Here is a 23,970-nt window from a genome sequence, read left to right on the forward strand (position 1 = left end):
TTGAGTTTTTTATATATTCTGGAAATTAGTGCTCTATCTGAAGTATGAGTGGCAAAGATATTCTCCCACTCTATAGGCTCTCTCTTCACATTGCTGATAGTGTCCTTTGCTGAGAGAAAGATATTTAGTTTGAATCTATCCCAGTTATTGATTCTTGCTTTTATTTCTTGTGCTAAGGGAGTCCTATTAAGGAAGTCTGATCCTAAGCCAACATGTTGAAGATTTGAATCTATTTTTTCTTCTATAAGATGCAGTGTCTCTGGTCTGATTTCAAGGTCCTTGATCCATTTTGAGTTGAGTTTTGTTCAGGGTGAGAGATAGGGGTTTAGTTTCATTCTGCTGCATATGGATTTCCAGTTTTCCCAGCACCATTTGTTGAAGAGGCTATCTTTTCTCATTGCATATTTTTGGCACCTTTGTCTAGTATGAGAAAATTGTATTTATTTGAGTTTGTGTCTGTGTCCTCTATTCTGAGCCACTGATCTACCTGTCTATTTTGGTATCAATACCATGCCGTTTTTGTTACTATTGCTCTGTAGTGTAGTTGGAGTTGTGGTATTGTGATACCCCCTGCTTCACTCTTCCTGCCAAGGATTGCTTTAGCTATTCTGGGTTTCTTATTCTTTGAGATAAATTTCATGATTGCTTTTGCTCTATTTCTGTGAGGTATGTCATTGGGATTTTAATTGGAATTGCATTGAATCTGTATAGCACTTTAGGTAGTATGGCCATTTTGACAATATTAATTCTGCCTATCCAAGAACATGGGAGATCTTTTCATATTCTAAGGTTTTCTTTAATTTCTTTCTTTAGTGTTCTGTAGTTCTCATTGTAGAGGTCTTTCATCTCTTTTGTTAGATTGATTCCCAAGTATTTTATTTTTTTCGATGCTATTGTGAATGGGGTAGTTTTCCTAACTTCTCTTTCTGAAGATTCATCACTTATATATAAAAATGCATTGGATTTATGAGTATTGATCTTATATCCTACTACTTTACTGAATTCACTTATGAGTTCTAAAAGTTTTCTGGTGGAATTTTCTGATTCCTCTAAATATATAATCATGTCATCAGCAAATAGGGGTAGTTTGAGTTCTTTTTTTCCCTATTCATATCCCTTTAATATCTTTGGCCTGTCTAATTGCTCTGGCTAGAGTTTCAAGGACAATGTTGAATAGAAGTGGTGAAAGAGGGCATCCCTGCCTTGTTCCAGTTTTTAGGGGGAATGCGTTCAGTTTTCACCATTTAGAATGATACTGGCCATGGGCTTAGTGTAGATGGCCTTTTACAATGTTAAGGAATGTTCCCACTATCCCAATTCTTTCCAGTGTTTTGAGCATGAAGGGATGCTGTATTTTATCGAATGCTTTTTCTGCATCTATTGAAATAATCATGTGATTCTTGACTTTAAGTCTCTTTGATATGATGAATGACATTTATTGATTTCTGGATGTTGAACCAACCTTGCATCCCTGGGATAAAACCCACTTGATTGTGGTACACTATCTTTTTAATATATTTTTGTATGCGATTTGCTAAGATTTTGTTGAGAATTTTTGCATCAATGTTCATTAAGGATATTGGTCTGAAATTTTCTTTCCTCAATGTGACTCTGTCTGGTTTAGGTATCAGGGTGATATTGGCTTCATAGAATGAGTTTGGGAGGGTTCCCTCCTTTTCTATTTCATGAAATACTTTGAGAAGTATTGGAATGAGCTCTTCTTTAAAGGTTTTGTAGAACTCGGCTGAGAACCCATCTGGTCCCGGATTTTTCTTTGTTGGTAGGCTTTTGATGACTTCTTCTATTTCATTACTTGAAATCGATCTATTTAAAATGTATGTCCTCCTGGTTCAGTTTAGGTAATTCATATGTCTCTAGAAACCTGTTGATGTTTTCAAGATTTTCTATTTTGTTGGAGTATAGATTTTCAAAGTAGCTTCTAATTATGTTTTGTATTTCAGGATGTCTATGGTGATATTTCCTTTTTCATCATGAATTTTAATTGAGTTTTCTCTCACCTTTTTTTTGTTAGTATGGCTAAGGGTTAATCAATTTTGTTTATTTTTTTCAAAGAACCAACTTTTTGTTTTGTCAATTTTTTCACTTGTGTCTTTTGTTTCCATTTCATTGATTTCAGCTCTGATTTTAATTATTTCCTGTGTTCTACTACTTTTGGTGTTGATTGGTTCTTCTTTTTCTAGGGGTTTGAGCTATAATGTTAGGTTGTTTATTTGTTGACTTTTTCTTCTTTATTGAATGTGCTCCATACAATGAATTTTCCTCTTAGTACTGCTTTCACAGTGTCTCAGAGATTTTGATATGTTGTATCATTGTTCTTGTTTACCTCTAAGAATTTTTTTATCTCCCCCTGATGTCTTCTCTTATCTATGAATCATTTGATTGTGTATTATTTAGTCTTCAGGTGTTGAAGTAGTTTCTACTTTTTATTTTATCATTGATTTCTAATTTCATTTCATTATGATCTGATAGAATACAAAGTATTATCTCTATTTTTGTATTTGCTAAGAGTAGCTTTGTGGCATAACATATGATCTATTTTAGAGAAGGATCCATGTGCTGCTGAGAAGAAAATGTATTTGCTTGTTGATGGATGGAATATTCTATATGTATCTGTTAAGTCTAAATTATTGATTGTGTTATTGATATCTATGGTTTCTTTGTTCAATTTTTGTTTGGAAGATCTGTCCATTGGTGATAGAGGTGTGTTAGAATCACCTAGTATTATTGTGTTGTGGTCTATTTGATTTTTGGAATTGAGAAAGATTTGTTTGACGTACATGGTTGTGCCACTGTTTGGGGCATAGATATTTATGATTGTTATGTCTTGCTGATTTATTCTTCCCTTAAGCAGTATGAAATGTCCTTGTTTATCCCTTCTGACTAACTTTGGCTCAAAGTCCATTTTATCTGATATAAGGATGGAAACCCCTGCTTTTTTACTGAGTCAGTGTGCATGGTATGTTTTTCCCCATCCTTTCAGCTTCAGTCTGTGGATGTCTTTTCCTATGAGATGAATCTCTTGAAGGCAACATATTGTTGGGTCTTTCTTTTTAAACCAATCTGCCAGTCTATGTCTTTTGATTGATGAGTTCAGACCATTAACATTCAGGGTTATTATTGAGATATGACTTGTATTCCTGGTCATTTTGGCTTATTTTTGGTTTTTAACTTGACTTGGTTTCTCCTTTAATTTGCTTTTCCTTTAGGGTAATTCCTCCCTTTGCTGACTTACATTGTTGTTTTTCATTTCTTCCACATGGAGCATTTTACTGATAATGTTCTGTAATGCAGGTTTTCTATTTGTAAATTCTTTTAGCTTTTTTTTTTTTTTTTATCATGGAAGGATTTTATTTCCCCGTCAAATCTGATGGTAAGTTTTGCAGAGTATGAGATTCTTGGTTTGCATCCATTTTCTTCCAGAGCTTGAAATATGTTGCTCCATACCATTGTAGCTTTTAGTATCTGGGTTGAGAAATCTGCTAATATCCGTATTGGTTCCCCCTATATGTAATCTGGTACTTTTCTCTCACGGCCTTTAAAATTCTGTCTTTATTTTGTATACTGGGTAATTTCTTTATAATGTGCCTTGGTGTGGATCTGTTGTAATTGTGTATATTTGGTGTCCTGTAAGCCTCTTGTATTTGATTTTCCATTTCATTCTTCAAGTTAGGGAAATTTTCTGATATTATTTCATTAAATAGATTATTCATTCCTTTATTTGTATCTCTGTGCCTTCCTCAATCCTGCTAATTCTTAAATTTGATCTATTCATGATGTTCCATAGTTCTTGAAGATTTCATTCATGATTTCTTACCATCTTCTCTGTTTGATCAACTTTGTTTTCAAGATTAAGTATTTTGTCTTCTTTATCTGAGGTTCTGTTTTCGAAGTGATCTAGTAGTCTGTTGGTGATGCTTTCTATTGAGTTTTTAATTTGGTTTGTTTCCTTCATTTCAAGGATTTCTTTTTTTTTCCCTGAATCTGTCTCTTTATTGAAATGATTTTTTGCTTCCTGCATTTGCTCTTTTAACCGTTTATTGGTGTGATCGTTCATTGCCTGAATTTGCTCTCTTATCTCATCCTTTGCTTCTTGAAACATTTTATTTATGTACATTCTGAATTCACTTTCTGTCATTTCTTCTACCATATTGTCATTGGATTCTATTGATATAGCATCTAGGTTTGTTTGGGACACTTTCTTCCTTTGTTTTTTTCATGTTGTTTGTGAATCTTCCCTCTACAGTGGGAATCTGAGGAATTACAATTTTCCACCTATAGACTTATAGTGACCCTGCAGGTTTCCAATACCTCACCTTAAAATGAGAGATCAATATTAGCAGCACACAATACAAACAATATGCATCCTGATCCCAAAAAGTCCCCATTATGATATTAACGATGTTGTCTTAATAAACAGATGATGAGTTTGATTATTTTCTATAGCATAATAATGACCACAATTTCTAATGGTGGACAAAGAGGATGGGGTGGGCTGTAGGATGTAATCTTAATGAGATAAGAAGTGAGTCTATAGAGGTACTACTAGGTCATAGGAATAGTGAAAGCAGAATGAAAAGAAATTGGTTGTTAGCACAAGAAAAGGGAGAAGGAGTCTAAGGAAACAGATAAGAGGAAAATAGAGAGAGTGAGAAAAATAATGAAGAAAAAAGAAAAGTAGGAATAATAATATGTATAATAGGAATAATCATAATACAACTACTAATAAAAAATTCTACAATAATACTATACTGTACTGTTCAAACCTCTTAGTCTTCAATAGCTTGATGTCTGAGAGGTACTTGATAATGTGGTATCCCAAGAAGGGAGCTGCCTGGCTAGGGATGGTGGCCTCTAGGTCAGGAATAATCCATGATAGATATCAGAGGTGACCCCACCTGTTGGTAGATGGTCAGCTGCAGCACAGGCGCTAGACCTCCTAAGGCACAGGCAGTACTGAAGACCCGTGGGTACTGGGCTGGGTCGCTGGGCCCCACATCTGACTTTTAGATCCACTAATTCAATCATTATTCATTAATTTGACAAAAATCATTAATTTGACAAAAAAGCATTGTATATTTAGAAAAGGTCCCTGCTGTCATGAAACTTGTGCTATAATGAGGGAAACGTGCCTGCTTTTAAAGGTGCTGTGTTTCTTTGATTCTGACAGGCTACTCTGGAGCACAGATCCCCACTGAGGGCCAGGAGGGTCCATAATGGGATTTTCTCTTATGAGGTTTGTCCTCCTGTGAATGCAAGGTTTAGGATGGAGTAATTTTTACTTAGTGATTCAATTTAGGAAAAGGTTATGTTGAATTTAAATTATTTCCTTTATTTTTCAAAAGACATACTATGTTTCTGTAAAATATTTATTTGATAGACTCTGAATTAGCCTTTGGAACGTGAATGACTGGTTCTTATACTAAATGTCAAGAAAATTTAAGCAACTTAAAATTGATATGATTAAATATATAAATCCTTGATAAATATTATTTCTTCCTATTTTTTCCACCAAGCACTATGTTAACTCTTGCAATAATGGCCACAGTTTCTAATGGTGAATAAAGAGGATGTAATGTTAACACATCAACAAGTCTGAGACATTAACAAGTTCTCTTTTACCAAGTCTAGTTGAGTATGTAAACTGTACTCAGCAATTAATGTACATATGCCATTTTAACAACAACAAAAAAATCTGTCTGTAATTCATAACTTCTTTTTCTTGAAGTCGTACTATGGTAAATTGGAGTCAGACTTTAGGAAACATTTTTATGGGTTTCAGAGTGTTTACTTAGACCAAGGCCTCAATTTCATGATGCCTGTATTTCCATCTATAAGAGTCAGAATATCAGTATGTTTTTCACTTAGCTAAAATAATGACTTACTTAGTATTGCTATACTTTTTGACATTTTGGAATATATTTTCACCAGATTTTGGACTAGGAGAAGAAATTAGTAGTACTAATTACTATTTAGTACCATCTGACCAGATTTAAAGATAAATCCTGAAAATAACCATTGAAAGAAAATAATAGAATACCTTCCTTTTCTTGGAAGCAAGTGATATTATTGGATGATTATTGGGGTTTGAGTGGGCATATCTTAGTTCTTCTTACAAACTGAGTGTGAATTATACTCAATGGGATAATATCCAGAATAGAATAATTGTTAAAAAGCATAGCACATTGCTTGGAATCTAGTAGATACTCAATTAGTGTTAAACTTGTGGAACTGAGGGAATTAATTTTTACTTATAAGTAAAAATTACATATAATCACTTTGTAAGAACAACAAATTCACAGAGTTCGTTATAGGAAACTGAATAGGTTCACATCACACCTAAGTTAAGGAGATACTGTATCGCCTGAGAGAGTGTTTCCTTTGTGACTGTTATATTTATTATAAACAGAATCTTATTTCCATTTAGTTTTTATGTGTTTGGGGAGTTGAACTACATTTCTGGTTTGTTTGTCTACTCCAGGTTCATCACTAGGAGCTTTGTAATCACTTGGTGTTCCTTGTGGTAGTGAGTAAGCTAGCTGATTTCTCTGTTTTGTAGATCTTTGGTTAGTGGTCTCTTCATTACCCTAGGCGGTTCCTTTTTTACATTCTTAGAAACTTCCCATGAAATATGTTGCTGATCAAGTTGTGTGTGCTTGCATGTGTGTGCGTGTGCATGTGTGAGAATTTCTGAATCATCTCTGATCATCCCAGTTAGAAATAATCTTTCTTTCAAACTTTCATTTTTTTTTGGCCACAATTAATGATTCCTTAATTTAAAAAAAATTGTTTTATGATCATTCGCATCCACATATAAAACACTGAGCTCTTTGAAAAAGCAGAAGCAATATCTGGACAAGTTTTTGTCGTTCTGATGCAAGGTACTCAATGCATATTTATTGACTGGAAGAATGCACGGCTGTGTGTTTGTATGCATACACATGCATTCATAACACTGCTGCGTTTCACTTCTATAGATGATGTCTCCAATCAAAATGCACAGCTGTTTGAAAAGACTGCTACCATTATCCTGTCTATATTGCATGTAAGAAGTATGTTTTCAGTTCAGGGACTGTGGCTATCTGAAGAGACTAAAATTTTGTCTCTTAAATTCACCGTTGGCCTAAAGTCTCTGCTCAAAAAAGTACAGTCACATCCCTTACAGTGGAACAGCAGGTGTTCCATTAGTCGCTGCTGTTTCTCAGCACTTTGCATCTAAGTCACATTTTAAAAAAGCTGTGTTACACCACATCCTTGAAGGGTTTCTTCTTTTCCTGTTTGGTGTTTCTCTGCTCCATTTCACAAGATTGTAGCTTCTCCAACTGCCAACTTTCCATATGTACCACAGAAGACTATAATAATAGTGGTAAATTGATCAGTGCTTCCCTTCTGAGCATGTGTGAACATCTTCAACTGGGGGATACAACTTTTACAACTTAAGTTTATTAGCAGTTTTCATTAACCTCTCTGAATGTAGGAATCTTAGTGAGGTATGCATGGATTCAAATCCTAGCTCATCTGGTGGCCATTTGTGATATTGAGCAAGTAAGTTAAACATCTCTCTTGGTTTTCTTGTATATTAAGTTAGGATGCTACCTACCTTCCAATCTAGTAGTGAGGATTGTAGTCAATTAGCATGGGCTCAAGCACATGTTGAAGGATCAATAAATGTTAGTGAGAAAATGATTAAGAAATGCTGAAGGATTAGAGCTGATGTTTATAAAACTAGCTTAGTGCCTGGTAGAGTATACTTTCAATAGTAGTTTATAATATTAATAATGATGCTTATGATGATATTCATGGTAATCATGAAAAAATGATAGTAACTATGACTTTATTTTGTAAGGTATCTTTTATTAAAAGGCTTACAAAACGATAGCTGTCTTCAGCAGTAGATCCTATTTTCACTGCCTTGCATTTTCATTTACAATGTAAATGTTTGGTTTGCATATTTTGCCTAGAAGACAATCTGGCCGAAGAATTTCCATTTCTGCCACTACTTTCCTACTTACTTCAACTAGGGAAGTATAATCTCTTTACTCTCATCTGAACATGCTTTCTTTCTTTTAAGTCTATTCTTTTTAAATCTCCAACTGTCCAAATTCTATTCATTGCTGAAGAATATTCTTAGGACTCTTTTTCCATTTTGGTACAGAACATAATTATCATGTTATTTAGACCTGATACATTGTAGATGCAGAAATTGAAAACTAGTGAACTATAAACCTGTCTGGCATCTCATGGGGAATTAGTCATAATGGAACTGAAACTTAAATCTCCATTTTTATTGGACTGTGCTGTTTCCCAAAATAAATACAGAGTTTGAGTACATATTTTCAGCGTGCGTGCACGTTGATTTCTCCTGTATCTAAACTAAAGACTTCATTGCTTTTATCCTTCTTTAAGGGACTTATTTATAGCTTTTTTTCTAAGGAGGGCAGTCTTGCGATAAGATTGTAAACTTGTTTTATGGGGACCATGTCTGATTTCTTTTCTAGATCTTCAGGATAGTGTTTTATACTTATATGCTACTCAGTGATTGACTGGTTGAATTCACTTTAATTAATGTATGTCACATATCTCTGACAGTTGTATTATTTTTGTTTAGATTTTTCCCTCCACTAAATTGGTTTAACATTTCTTGTAGAAGAGTATGTCTTTGAATATCTGGTGATCAAATAGCTGAATTTTCTCTGGGAAATTTCCAGTGAGAATTGCTGATGTCCTGAATAGTATCTCAAGGGTAGACTGGCAGGGAGATTCAAATTTCTTTAAGTTTATTATTAGTTCTGTGTAGTGCACCTTTGACTCTGCTAGGTAACATATGATCACCTACATCTTATTTTGTATATACACTTTAAGGGCATCAGCAAGCAACAGAAGGTGAATGCTTCTGAGTCAATGAACAATGTCTGTAGCTTAAAAAGTTGTACCAGAAAATTTAAATTTAAGTGTGGGATATATCTCTTTTATATCCAGTTAAATATTCAATATCTTTTGTGTGACTATCATATGCCAGGGTTATGCCAAGCATAGTTACAAACATTGTTTAATTTGTTTCTCATAAAAAGTCTGTGATGTAAATATTGTCATCATTATGCCAATGCCTAATTAGGGAAATAGAAAGGCTATGTGATTTACTCAGGTCATTGAAAAGGAAGCAGCATAGCTAGGAGGTAAGCAAAATCTGCTGATAAATCCAATACCCTTTTTGCTACCTATACATATTTCCAATTAAGCTTTTGTAGTATTTATACATTATTTTAAAATATTTTACTTCTTCACACATAGAAAACATGTTGAATTTAATCACTGTTTTTATGCTCCATCTTCATGAGTTTTTAAAATCACATTCCTATTTCCCTGTTTCTTCTTCTACATAACATTGTAATAAAGGTTAAATGGCATGGTCAGGATACTCTAAGGATTCCTTCCTTTCTCCCTTCCTCCCTTCCTCCCTTCCTCCCTTCCTCCCTTCCTCCCTTCCTCCCTTCCTCCCTTCCTCCCTTCCTCCCTTCCTCCCTTCCTCCCTTCCTCCCTTCCTCCCTTCCTCCCTTCCTCCCTTCCTCCCTTCCTCCCTTCCTCCCTTCCTTCCTTCCTTCCTTCCTTCCTTCCTTCCTTCCTTCCTTCCCTTTCCTTTGACACTGCTAGGTAACATATGATCACCTACATCTTATCCTATATGTTATCCTAGGTAACATATGATCACCTACATCCATCCTTCCTTCCTTCCTTCCTTCCTTCCTTCCTTCCTTCCTTCCTTCCTTCCTTCCTTCCTTCCTTCCTTTTCCCTTTCTTTCTTTCTTTCTTTCTTTCTTTCTTTCTTTCTTTCTTTCTTTCTTTCTTTCTTTCTTTCTTTCTTTCTTTCTTTCTTTCTTTCTTTCTTTCTTTCTTTCTTTCTTTCTTTCTTTCTCTATTGATTTTAAAATCCAGCAGATTTTCAGACCAAACATAAAGCTGTACATACAAGTTCATGCTGATGAGTATTTGGCTTAAAAATGTAAGACAAATTCTGCATTATATTATTACCTTTGATTATTACTCTTTTTTTTTTTTTTTTTTTTTTTTTTTTTTTTTTTTTTTTTTTTTTTTTTGTGGTGCTGGGGATCAAACCCAGGGCCTTGTGCTTGCAAGGCAAGCTCTCTACCGACTGAGCTATCTCCCCAGCCCTGATTATTCCTCTTTTGAGTATTTGGATACTATCATCATGTACTATCATTATTTGTGCTTTTATTCTATTTGACAGACCCAGAATTAGGTGATTGCTACATATTCTCATATCAATTATTGAAAACCAGCTCTTTAATATTAGGAAATCTCATTTAATGGTGATGGTGGGTACATATTTATAAAAGAAATATTACTAAATTTACCTAAATTTGGTTGCATGATTTTGGGTTCACAGGTTGTCTCTCAGCCTTCCTCAGTGACTATCTTTTGAGCACCAGGATGACAAATCGGTCAGAGGTACGGACTTTTTTTTTTTTTTCCTTTCAGTGGAGATAAGGAGTTGCTGCAAAGTGGTTAGAAGCTGAATTTCTAGACCAAACTCAAATGTAATCTATGGTGTCTTCATGCTTTTGTCATGCTTCTGGGACACTGCAAGGATAAGGAAAATTGGAATTGCTACAGATGTGCATGGATTGAAGTGTGGATAAACCTGAGGATGTCTGGCAAGAATCACTGCTTCTTTATCTCACAAACCAGCTTCTGCTGGGATCTAAGAAAAGACAACTTTCTATTAGCTTCCTTGTTCAAAAGACAAATACACTAATTAGTTTTTTAAGTCGTTGCTACCTGAGGAGACTTAAGCTTCTTTGGTATTATTTTCTCCCCATCATCATTTGTGAACTAAATATAGACTTTCAAAAGAAGGTTACCAAAATACTGAAAAACTGTGTGTAACTATTTTTAATTGAGGCCGATACTCTGCATTTAGAATCAAAGTATGTTTAACCACAAAAGGATATAATTTTGCTGGATATGGGAGTTCCCAGCAAAAAGAATCAAGGCTTTTATAAACTTAATAAAAGTTGGTTCAAAGTACATTTCTGTCATTGAATTCTAACATTCTGTCATTGAATTCTAGTGCTCTTTCCACTAGGAAAAACTTTCAGGAGACCAATTTTATCTACTTTTTTTTTTTTTTTGATGTGAACACAATTATTGTCTGGATGTAAAATTGACTCCTAAGCAAGAGGAAAATTAAAAGTGAGTGAAATGTGACATAACACATTTTTCAAAACCCATAGTACTGCAAAACATAAAAAAAGAACCCTAATGTAAATGATGGACTTGTGTTAATAATAATGAATCAATATTGGTTCCTCAATTATAATAAATGTACCACACTAATGCAAGAAATTTATCATAGGAAAAATTGTAGGGAGGGTAGCAAGATAGATAAAATTTCTATATATTTTTCTGCTTAATTTTATGGTAATCCTAACTGCCCTAAAAAGTAAAGTCTAGTTGTTAAAAAGAAAAATGAGTAAGTGAGTGCAGAGATTGATTCCTTCTTTTCTGGCATTGAAGGGTTATAAAATTTGCTCATATTAGGAACATTCATATATATACATAGTATTTAAAGGAGGAACATTGATCCTTTACAATTCTTGCATATTCAATCACCATTTTAGTCAACTCTTTTGCTACTGTGACTAAAGTACCTGACCAGAACAATTTTAGAAGAAAAAAAGTTTATTTGAGAACTCAGAGTTTCAGAGGTCTCAGTGCATAGATAGCTGGCTCCATTCGTCAAGGCTCAAGGTAAGGCAGACATCATGGTGGAAGAATGGTGGAAGGAAGCAGTCCACATGATAATCAGAAAGCAGAGAGAGATACTCCACTTGCTAGATACAAAATAAATATCCCAAAGGCACAACCCCAGGGACCCACCTCCTCCAGCCACACCTTAACTGGCTTTGGTCACCACTCAGCTAATCCCATCAGGGGATTATGAATTCACTGATGGGGTTAAGGCTTTCAAATCCCAGTCTTTTCTCCTCAAAAGCTTCTTGCATTGTGTTACACATGAGATTCTGGGGGATACCTCATATCCAAACCATAACAATCACTCATTGAAGTCTATTGATTTAAATTTTTTAAATTTTGCTTTCTTTTATCAAACTGCTTGCATCCTCTTACCACTATCCTAATTACAGGCTTACTAATCTGAATTTGAAATTATAGCTAGGTCACACTCTTCTTTAGTGACCTTGCTATCATGAAGAATGTGTAACTTCTTTTATTTATAACTCTTTTGATTTTGCCTGGGATTTACAGCAAAATCAGACACAGCTTTCACTCTAAAGCCCGAAAATTGCCTGGCAATGGAGATAAGTTGATCACCTGACTGTGGGACCAGTTTTAACATGACACTTCAAGGTAGTTGTTGGTTTCTACTGCTAGCCCAATTAATGCCCTTGAGATTTGCATTCAGAAACCGGATTCTTACTTGGCCCTCCTGTGTCACTGGTGATTCCTTTATGTTCATCTCTTCCTGAGTCCATTTACTGTTGAAAAGATAGTTCTTGAGCTCCTTCATTTCCTTCAGAATAGGGGTCCTAACACTGAATGAGAGTCCCTACAGCTGATTCTAGGAATCTGCTTATTGTCAGGTTTCTTAAAATCTGTTTTTTAAATGTCTGAATTCTCATCTCTTGTTTGTTATATAAACTACATCCATTGTCACCTTGGAGGTTTTGCTAAGTCTTTTAAGATCCTAGTGACCCTGAGTCTGGCTTTACTTGTTTCTGGGTCTGCTAGGGTCTAAAAAAATTAAGATGAGGGTTAGGGACTAGATTTTCAGGTTTTGGAACTCCTACCTTAAAATTGCCGGTTCACTCAGCAATTTTATTTTTGCAATTGACTTAATTTTTTTTTTCTTAAATGAATATTTAATTTACATAGCATGAGTTGCATAAATTTTAAGAATTACACTTCGAGGAGTTTTGACAAATCTATATCTATATAATAACCCACATCTCTATCAAGATGTAGAACATTTTCATTGCTACACAAATTTTCTTTGTGCTCTCAGCATAGTCCTTAACTGTCTGCCTCTCCCTTAAGAATATAATTCTGCTTTCTATCACCAGAGTAGTCTTGTCTGTTTTGGGATTTCATCTAAATGAATATATGCAGTATATGCTTTTATTGTCTCTTTTTTTCACTTATTATAGTGTTTTCGAGATTCGTCTATATCACTGCATGTTTTAGTAGTTCATTTTAAAAATGTACTATCTCAAAGCTTTTGTTTATAAGGGAAGGGAGAAGGGAGAGGAAGGGGAAATACCAGGGACTGAAGGAGAACAAATTATATTCCATGCTATTATCATTATATCATAGTTTATTCTATTGTCGTGTATAAGTAAAAAGAACCAACAAAACAATTAAAAAAAAAAGAGGGAAGGGAAATCTCTTTGCTTGAAGAACAAGAGATGTTCCTGAACATCTTTAGCCCTGTCATAAACTATACACATGCCACTAAATTTTTGGACTTGTATACAAAGGACACTGAATCCAGCACCGTGCTTTTGAAAATAAAAGAACTTATATTCATTTACTCATTTAAAACTCTTCTTTCAAAGCTCTCATTATTTATACTATCAGTAAAGTCCAAGACAGACATTTATAGTTTCATTTGAAAGAACTTGAAAAGTTTGAAATAGTAAGGTATTTTTGTACCTCAACACAAATCTCAAATATGTAATAATGTAACAGAGGTTACCTGCTTTAGCACTGAGTATCTCAAAACTCAACATTTCATCATAATATTTGAGATAAAAAGTTTTTTCAATGGGTGAAAAGATTTATAAGCCACAGATAATTATAATCAATCATAAATGTTTGCTGATAACCTATCATTGTAAGATCATATGTTCAGCTCCTGGAAGGGGGAGATTTCAGGGGAGACAATGAGAAATAAGAGGGATTAAATCACAGTTAAGTATAAGGTAAGATATTATATATTCATAAAGCTAGAGTAATACACAATACAGGATGATTGATATTAAACGAAAAGAGCTTTTGTGACAACTTATTTGTGGCCACCCACAGATACATTTCCCTCAGAATAATTAGGGTGAATGAGTTTTATATGCTTATGGACCATTTATAAATCTTCCTCTGTCATGTAACTGTTCAAATCATTTGCCTATGAAACAAAATGGTTTGTTCTTATTATTGAATACATTTATACATTTTTACACAATCTAGAATTTGTGTGTTTCAAGAAAATTTTCAGATGTGTGTCAAGAGTATTTCCTTCTTGTCTATAGCTTGTCTATTCATTTTGTTGATGTGACTTTGGATAAGTGTAAGCTTTTAATTTTGATAAATTCTACCTAAAAATTATTATTTTTAAAATTGGGGCGCTTTTTGTATTCTATGAAATCTTAGTCAAGTCCAAAGTCAGAAAGCTATTCTTTCTTCTAAGAGATATATTTTATTTCAATAACTTTATAGATTTTAACTGTAATGTTCAGGTGTACGACTTCTTTCGAATTAAGGTTTATGTTTATAACGTGAGGTAAGAGCTGAAGTACATTGTTCCTCACTGATGTTGAGTTATTGGGGATTGACTTTTGCTATCCAAACTTAGAATACAGGCTAGGGATATAGCTCAGTGGTAGAGAGCTTGCCTCACATGCCCTGGATTTGATTCCCAGCACCAGGAAAACAATGGACCGACCTCCCAAAACTTATAACGCAATAATTTCAAAGTTAGGATAACAATTTATTTCTGTTATAATTGTTTGACTCTCAATCCATATTTATGAATCAGATATTCATTATGTATAGGTAGACCCAGTGTACAGACTAAAAGTTAGTAGCCAATTGATTCTTATTGAATTTGAAATTTGCAAAGGGACATCCAAAAACATGTCCTTTGGGACTTCAGTGACAGAAAACTCATCAAAGTCTTTCATTTTCAAATTTTCTTTCTGAATAAAACAACAGTAGCAACAATGATACAAAACCAATAAAACCTTATGTGTCTCTTGGAATTCTATGATGTATTTCAGCGTCTACAATCACTGCTGAGTTTAAATCTTTTCCATGTCATATCTTTTCTGGAAAGGTGTGAAAGAAGCTCCTTATTCACATAAGTATATAAGTTCTAAAACATAATAGAAACCACCCGCCTAAAAGATGGGAGACAACAGGAGAGAAGGTAGGAAACAAAACAGGGAACTTTTAAGAGATTTTTGTTTTTTTAAACCAAATGTTTCATATAGGATGCAAAATGTTGTCATATTCTAAAAATATGAATGTGTAAACAACTGTGATTGTGCTTAGTTTGTAGTAATGGAAAGTGTATTTTACTTTGGTCAAATAAATAATGCTGCATATTCAATGTAACAACAAAAAAGAAAGAAAAGAAAGAAAGAAAGAAAAAGAGAAATTCACCTTAGAAGCGTTTAAGCAACAAAGGAATTGAATTCAGTTATGTAGTTTGAGAAGTCAAGGGCTAATCTTGGTTCAGGTAATCCATGCAGGTACTGAACATTTTCCTTATGAGAGAAAAAGTTAAAAATTTTGGTAAACAATTTCTTTTTAAATAGTGAAAGTAGTTAACAGACCTCATTCCACGAAACTATTATTTGTAGATATTAAAACTGTGTGGAGACTTAAAAATACCTGTATAATTGTCGATGGCAGAGAAACTACTTAAATAAAATTGAGATATTTGCCCCAATAGTAATAATGAAATCTACATCACTTTTCCAAATAATTATCTATCATTAGAAAAAAGAAACCTGATTGTTAATTCAAATTCTCAATATTTTCTTTCTACAATTAAAATGCAATCTAAGGCTCAGTCTGTTGGAGTTTTATTTATGTGGATATTCAGGATTTTTATGAAAATAAGGAAACAGAACAGAGAAATACTGTTGTGCAAATGACCTCTGTGGTCCAGGTGAGACTTAAATGCTTGCTTCTTCTCTGAGTTCACGATCATCTCTCATTTGTTTTGACATTTAGAAATACTGCATGTCTCTCTCTCTCTGTGCTGTTTGCAAAAAGCTGAGGTAGTTGAAAAACTGAGGTAGGCTGCATTTCCAAAGGTTTTTGTTTGTTTTGTTTTTTATCTGCTGATATTTGTTCCCGTGGTGCTATGCAAAGGACCAGAGCTGCATCGAGTGAATTGTTTCTCTGTGCTGTGCACACTGGCTCCCTGATGTAGTTGCTGATATCGGCAGTCTATGAACCCTACTCCTTTACATTTTGCCTGCTCCTTATTTCATCAGAAAACACAGAAGCTGTAGCTGCGCATAGACTTTTTCCTCTTTCTCTTTCCCCCTCTCACCCCTCCTTAGACCTCTCTGGGCTTTGACGTCATGTGTGCTCCTTTCAGTTACCATAGCAACCCCATTCCCCAAGCCCTCTGTCCGTCTCCTCTGGTAGGTTCCACAATGGTACAGGCAGCATCACGCTGCACAATGGTTTCCAGGCAGTGAAAGAGGGTGATTCAGCAAGCCACTCTCCTTCTTCTTTTTTTTAATCCTCCCCTTTTCTTTTTATTTGTATGGGGGTTGGTGGTTCCTGTTATATGCTTACCTTTTTCTTTTCCTTTTTCCTTTTTACAAATTTCCTTTTTTCTCCTCACCCCTCAATTCCTAGGGGCTTGAGTGAGTTTAAGATTGGGTCTTCTTGGAAATCACCTATCATTAATTTTAAATAACCTCTCCACCTCCAAAGAATATCTTCCTCATTACAGTTTGGAATGTGGTTAATGAAAACCAAGTAGGGAGGATTTCTGGGGCAAACACTGCTGGATCAGGATCGTAGTTCTCAGACACGGAATGGTAGGTGGCTCTTTGCTCGTTCTGGGTTCTAACCTGTTTTTGGAGGGTGGGGTGATGTCTATTCATTGCGCCTGGTGGAGTGGGAAAGGGAGCATGGGAAAGTGGAGAGAGATGGTGTGGAAGGCAGGTTAATCAAGTGAACTACCTCGGAAGCCATCGGCTTTTCTCTCTAGGCAGAACATTTCTTCCCAGACTTAGGCATGCTGAAATCTTTATGTTTGAAGTGAAGGGTGACAAAAGGTGGGAGGGAAGATTATTATTGTGACCAGGGGTTTTTAGATCAATGCAGAGTCACAGAAGGAAAGAGAGAAACATACACATATGGGGGGGGGGGGGGACAGCTATGCTTGACAGAAGTGCTGACCTCAGTTCTCTATCTGTGAAACACTATGGGTTCCACAAAACATTTTAAAATAATGTCCTTTATTATGCATTTATGTTTACTTCTTGACAGGTATAACTTAAATATCTTGAGACATTTTTACAGTTTAGTAAGGAATGCTGTGTGTATATATATATATATATATATATTTAGTTGTAAAACTAATGACATTCCTCTTGCAGGGAGACCCTGGGCTAAATTTGAACTGGGGAAGGATGATAGGACAGGGATCAGGTTAGAAATAAGAAACATTGGCACTGCAGTCAAATAGGTAAGGGGTCCCTTTAAGAAAGTGATCTCCTAGTCACAGCAGGCAGCAGTTTTTTTTTTTTTTTTTTTTTTTTAATGGCAAGGTTCCCAGTTATTCTATGCTGGGATACTGTGTCCCCTAGAAATGTCAGAGCTTTTACAGGAAAAAAAAAAAAGCTATATCATTAGAAATGAGCATCGCACTATATTTATCAGAACTTATGTATCTGTATCTTCAACAAAATAAATGTGATTTAAATGAAAATCTTCAAGCAAATCAGGTTATAGATATTCTAAGAACATTGAATATGTGTGTGTATACACACATATGTATATGTATATATATGTGTGTATATATATATATATATATATGATCCTCCTATGTTTAAATCTAGAGATTGAGGCTCTGCTTTTACTCCCTTAAACAGGCAACTTCCAAGGATACTGCAATTTAGCTACAGAAAAAGCCTGTCTTATCCCATGGCAGCGGGCTCGGAAGCAATCACAAGGTTGTTTACATGGGCTGCCTTTGCTGCAGAGCCTGACAGGGTCGTGCAGCAGTTCTGCCTGTTTCTGGTGTTGATGATAACTTTCATGAAACTGGGAGGAAGCAGGCTAAGTCATATGGGACAGGCCACAGTTGAGACTGAAATAAAATGGGTGTAAGTGCACCAGGCACTGCCTGCCCAAGGTCCAATTTCTCACTTTATCCCTAATTTGCTACTTGTCAGACCTTGGAAGATCTCCCAGAATGCTGATCAACATATTTAAAATGGTTGCAGTAAGGACCATCTCTCTCAGAGAGGCATCTGTAAATATTCTAGATGGGCATATATGTATGTAAATATAGATAGTGTGCTCATGAATGAGCTTACAAAGCTTCCAACTCCACTTTGCAACCATTGGATTTGGGGGGCTGGGCAATTTGGATGAAGCAGTTTTGCTGTCTCTGATATGTATTCCCTTATCTATCTTGACTTTACCCTTAAAATTGACTTCAAGTACTGGATTAGCTTATTTCACCACGTGGAGCAAACTCTGTTTTCTCTCGCCCACAATGGGACTAGAAAATGAGATGACAAAGGTGGTATGACCTTAAATATTAAAGACTCTTCATGCTTCTTCATTTGCATATCATTCCTTCCTGCTGTTGCAAAGTATCTTTAATTTGCGAGGCTCCTGTTCTTACCAAATCTTGGCAGTTTTGTTAAAAAAGATTCTTGGTGATGAGGCAGTAAGAAATTATATGTAGAGTGGAAAAATCAGCTGCCTACAGCTTCCTGCTTGCTTGCCCCAGCCCCAGAACAGCATCTGCTGCCGGGAGGAGTGTGTTTGCCATGCTGCAAGGGGATGTTTATGAACAGATCCCAGAGGGACTGAGTGTGTTTTGCTGTCATTGTCTGGTACGTCTGCAGCTACTAGTATTTAATGGCTAAATATGTGGTCATTATTTTTGAAGGTTAAAATGAACTGATACTTGATTGTGGATGTTATAAAATATAAATATTTTAAATTTACAGGAAAATTCATTTGTTATTAGTGTATCCTGTAGAAATAAAACAAGCAAAAGGAATTTGTCTGACCTAAGTAACCTGAAGAAGCCTCCCATATTTAAAGACATATTTATTTTTAAAGTTTTATTATGGCTTCATGTGAATGAATCTGTTTCTTTGGATGTAAGCTTAGCTACAAAGTATTTTTATACTGATGATAAAAGATAAAGAAAATTCGGGATTTTTTTTTTTTTTAAACATAGGGATAGGTGTTCTCCCTTGTTCTAGTTTTGATCTCAGGTCACATCAGTAGCTAAAGGACTTGGAGTGAAATTGGTATGTTCAAATAGAATGGTGGCTTGATTATTTATCAGAAAAGGGAACTCAAAGCAAGAGAGACTTCTTTCAATTAGAATAAGTAAAAGAATTGCTACTTTATTTCTTCTTTTTTCATCGCCCCTTCTATTTCATTTTGCAGTTTCTTTTAAGCTTTGTGTTGGCGTTGCAATGGTCATGCAAAAAGAAGCACAAAAGTATTCAGTAATGACAAGAATGGAGTGCAACACTCTATTTGCTGCGAGCTTTCTGAGAACCTTTTTCTTCCCCCTCATGCATTGATTATTGCACCTTCTTCTGGACACCAAGGACTTGTGGAGAAAGTTGGGCCTATAGACTATTGAGAGATATAATTATTGGCAAAGAACAGAATCCATTTGTTTCTTTAGCACATTAAATATATTTATTGCATTACATAAGTCTGAGATGAGACACGCTGCTGATTCAGATAAAAAAAATCATGCTGTATATTGATTGTTTGAAAGCAAATGTAATTTAGAATTGGAACTTGGGTTTTCAGAAATTCACCTATGTAATACATGTTTTCTTAGTGAAGTTGTAAGGTTTTGATGAGAGATTTTTCAGTTTGAGTACATTTTACTCTTATGAGCAAAGAAAGGGAAAACAAAAAGTATGTTTTGGGGACTAATTTTTCCTGCATTTATAGGAGAGAATCTTTATTTCTTATTGTGAATCTTCATAAGCAGTAACATCAGGTAATATTGACAATCCCTAAATAGAAAGAAACAGGTTTGAAAGTAGTACTCAAACATACTTATTTTGGGTGAAGGATTTTCTAGCTTAACTGGCATTTTGAACACTTATGAAGTCATGATGGCCTTTTTCAGTGTTTCTTATCCCTAGTGACTAAAGGTGGAAAACCCATAGATTTACAGAAATAATACTTGTAGGAATGGAAATCTAAGTTTTGAGTGGAAAAAGAAATGACTGAAGCCTCCTTTGGAAGCATTCCTAACTATAGCTGCTTTAAAAAATTAAAGCCCTGTTCAGTGTGCAGGGTTAAGGCCAAGCTCCCCTGTGGGGCCACCAGGCATTTGCAGAGTAGCCTACACAGTAATGCATGGAATTTCTTTCTTTTTTTTTTTTTTTTTTATTCTCCCTCTCCTCTTTCTCCTCTCTCCTCCTCCTCTGCCTTCTCCTTCTTGTTTTCTTCTTCTTCTCCTTCTTCTTCTTCTTCTTCTTCTTCTTCTTCTTCTTCCTCTCCTCCTCCTCCTCATCCTCCTCCTCTTCTTCCTCCTCCTCCTCCTCCTCCTTCTTCTTCTTCTTCTTGACTATAGGAGAAAAAAAAGCCCAAAACAGCAGTGACTGAAAATACTAGAAATTCATCTTAGTGGCTTTACCTCATAGAAATAAAACTAACTCCGGGTTTGTGAATGTTAACCTGATGTGTTTCCCAACAGTGAGTTTCTTATAGTAAATGTCTTCATCTTGTACATTGGAAATAAGATTTTAAACCACTTTAAACTAGGTCTGCTTATTTGGCAATGTTCATTGAGTGTCTGTAGGAGAGACTTCTCTCATAGCACTTATTGCACAATACAGCAATGGCCTCTTCCTGTATTATCTGTATTTTCTACTGTGGTATAATCTCTGTCAGGGACTGACTTTGGCATCTAGTAGGGACATAGTAAATATTTATTACATGAATATCTTCCATGTACAGCATTTCTACTAAGTGCTATGGGTGGAAGGAATTGGGAAACTATGACAGAAAGTTTCCATCATTTGGAGCTTATAGACGTTTGGGAAGATGAGGATTATGATTAAAGGACCCTGTAAGTGGGTTAACAATAAGTGCAATAAGAATTTAGATGAAAAAGAAATTCACCTCCTCTGAATGGTGGTAGGTGACAGTGGGGGCCACATTAGAACATTGGGGATGGATGAGAGGGTGGTTGTGTGGGAAGTATTCCTAGGAGTAGTTACAAGTACCTGGCAAGGAAAGAGACTCTTATTCGGGGCAAAGTTTATGTTGGGTATGGCGACCATACTTTCCAAACCAGAAATCAAAACTTATGGCTTGACAGTGGGGAGAACATTGGAAACTGGCACAGATCTGGAGCATCTGGTCCAGTACAGTGTTGGGAGTAACAGGCAATAAGGTTGAAATAGCTGTTTTTTTTTTTTTTTTTTTTTTTGCTATATCAGATAATGAAAGAACATAAATGCAGGTGTCTTTTCAGCTTCTGATAAGTTTCAGTCTAGTCTTTCTTTGTTTCACATACTTCAGAGGTTTTCAACATTTTCCTCCTTTTCTTGGTAACTGTGTAATCTGTTGTTCCAAGGAAATCTTATCTGAAAAGCAGAATATGTAAATATGTGTAACCTGGGAGCTATCTCAGGCAAGGTTCAATTGATGCTTTTTGTTACAAAACTAAGTTCATAATCATAAAACCAAATGATCAACCCACATAATAATTACTAACTAGATTTTTGTTAAGATATTAAAATATCTAACTGATCTGCTATTTATAATGTCAGTGTTTTGGTCTTGCAACAAATTCTGAACAGTTAACTACCTTGAAATGTTTTATTTCCTCCCCTTGCATCTTGCCACCTGGAAATGACTCATTGTCTTTGATGTTATTTTTTTGGTTTTCAGGTGCAGATAAAATTTCCTTTTAAATTCTAAAATCAAACTCACCTGTCTTTTGGCTTCAATTTTAGGCTAGTGTGAGAAACACCAACAGCAGGACCATCTTAGATCTTGGTTATGGCAACTCATGCAAGAAGCTGTTGAATTAGACCCATTTCCTATAGATGATAAACCATACAAAGCAGTGGTAAGTTGAAAATTTAAAAATGTTCTTTAGCAGGACATCTATGATCTAAATAACCAATTTACATATTACATGTGATTTAGGGTATGGATCCAGGGAAATACTACTCCAAATAATGCTATCTAAAGTGGAAATCAATAGTTTTTAAAAGTTAATTTTCTGTGCATAATTAGTTTATATACTTGAACTCCTCAATCTATTCATAATTGAATATGTTTGCACTTCCAGTTTTGGTCAGTTTTTTATATTTTAAAAAATTACCTTCTTATCTCATCTGAAATGTGTAGAATCTATTTTCTATAGAATGATTGCCTACTTTCCCAGTAGAATTAACTAAATTATGGCTATTCTTCAATTTTTTCTTATCAGGTTCATCATTAAATTTTCTGTATGTGATTAAAAAATAAAGTTTCTGTCCTCCCCAAACTAACTCTTAAAGACTTTTCAGTCCAGCCTATTTCTTTGTTCTTTTTGAAACTCTGATGACATAAATGTTTGTTCTTTTTATTTTGTCAGAATGTCCCTGAGACTGTGTTTACTTCTTTAAAAATAGGTTTCTTTCTAGTTTTCATATTGGGCAGATTCTATTGTTCTTCTGTTTTGCTATATTTTTATGTCATTTCCATTCTGCTGTTGAATTCACCGAGTTGTAAAAATTTTAATTACTATATTTTTCAGTTCTAAAATTCCCACATCATTTCTCTTTTATATTATTTTGCTAAAAGTTTTATTTGTTTCAAGTGTATTTGTTATTGCTCGCTGAAACAGTTTTGTGAGAGATGCTTTCAAGCATTTGTTAAATCTGTCATTTCAGTGTCAGCATCTGTTGGTCATCTTTTTTCATTCAGTTTGAGATCTTTCTGCTTCTTCGAGTAACAGATGATTTTTGGATCAAAATATGGGCATGTAGGGTTAAATGCTAAGAGACTGTGGATCTTATGTAAACCTTCTGCATTAGTTGACTTCCTGAAACAGTGGTTTTTTGGAGAAAGGAAGGCAGAATCCTTTTCCTGCTGGGTGGGGGTAGAGTCCAGGTTTTTCCACTTGGCAGTTATTGACATTTAAAGAGAGGGCTCCTTATTATGACTGATCAGAAGTGTGAATTCTGGCTCCCCCCTAGGCCTATACTGCTAGTTCAGCCTGTCTGGGAGGATAGCAATCTCTTACTACTACCTAGGTAGTCCCCACTGGTACTACAGGGAGACCATGGCGTCACCTACGCTGCTGGGCAGTGATGAAAATCCTGACTCATCAGTTGACCTCCTGTGACTCCACACCAGGGGGCAGTGTAGGGACTCATTCCTGGTCAGTGGGGTGAAAGTACAGGGTCTTGGTTTTCTCTTTTAGAATCCTGGCAGTGGGGCTAGGGTCCCCCAGAGCCTCATGGTTGTGGAAGTCTAAGCTTCTCATTTAGCCTTTGTTGGCACAGGTGGGATTAGAGCACAGATTTTTTGATGGTATTTGACTAGAGTACAACAGTTATTATCTTAAAGTTTTCTATGTTTCTTGGCTGCTTTTCTCAGCCCTTAGAATGTGTTTTTGTTGGAGTTGTTTAATCTGCACTTGATGCTTACTGGGTGGTTATTTTCTTTAATTCCTAGTCTGGTATATATGAAAAAATAGAAAATTCATGTCATTCCTTGAGTCCTGAGATCACTAACCAAAGTACGACTCTCTATGTATATGTATATACATATACACGTACATGTCAAAGTTATAGCTACTATTTTACTTCTTATTTATTATGTGAATTCTTTTTGAGGTTACAAGTTTTCCCTAAATGTCACTTGTAATTGTTGTATAATTGTTCAATTGGTCTTATTGAACTAATCCTGTATTTTTTTTAACATTGGGGCTACTTAAAAATTTTTAATAGA

General features: G+C 35.1%; 1 protein-coding gene across 1 annotated transcript in view; it reads left to right on the forward strand.

The window, feature by feature from the left end:
• LOC306669812 (uncharacterized protein) overlaps positions 1–22,108 on the forward strand; it is a gene marked incomplete at its 5' end in the record, with an annotated part of 303,631 nt that extends 281,523 nt beyond the window's left edge. The window contains one exon of the mRNA XM_079153966.1: positions 21,981–22,108. The remainder of the gene's footprint in view (positions 1–21,980) is intronic.
• Between the last annotated feature and the right edge of the window lie 1,862 nt (positions 22,109–23,970).

This window comes from Sciurus vulgaris, assembly GCF_902686455.1.
Source record: "Sciurus vulgaris genome assembly, chromosome: 9".
Lineage (NCBI taxonomy): Eukaryota > Metazoa > Chordata > Mammalia > Rodentia > Sciuridae > Sciurus > Sciurus vulgaris.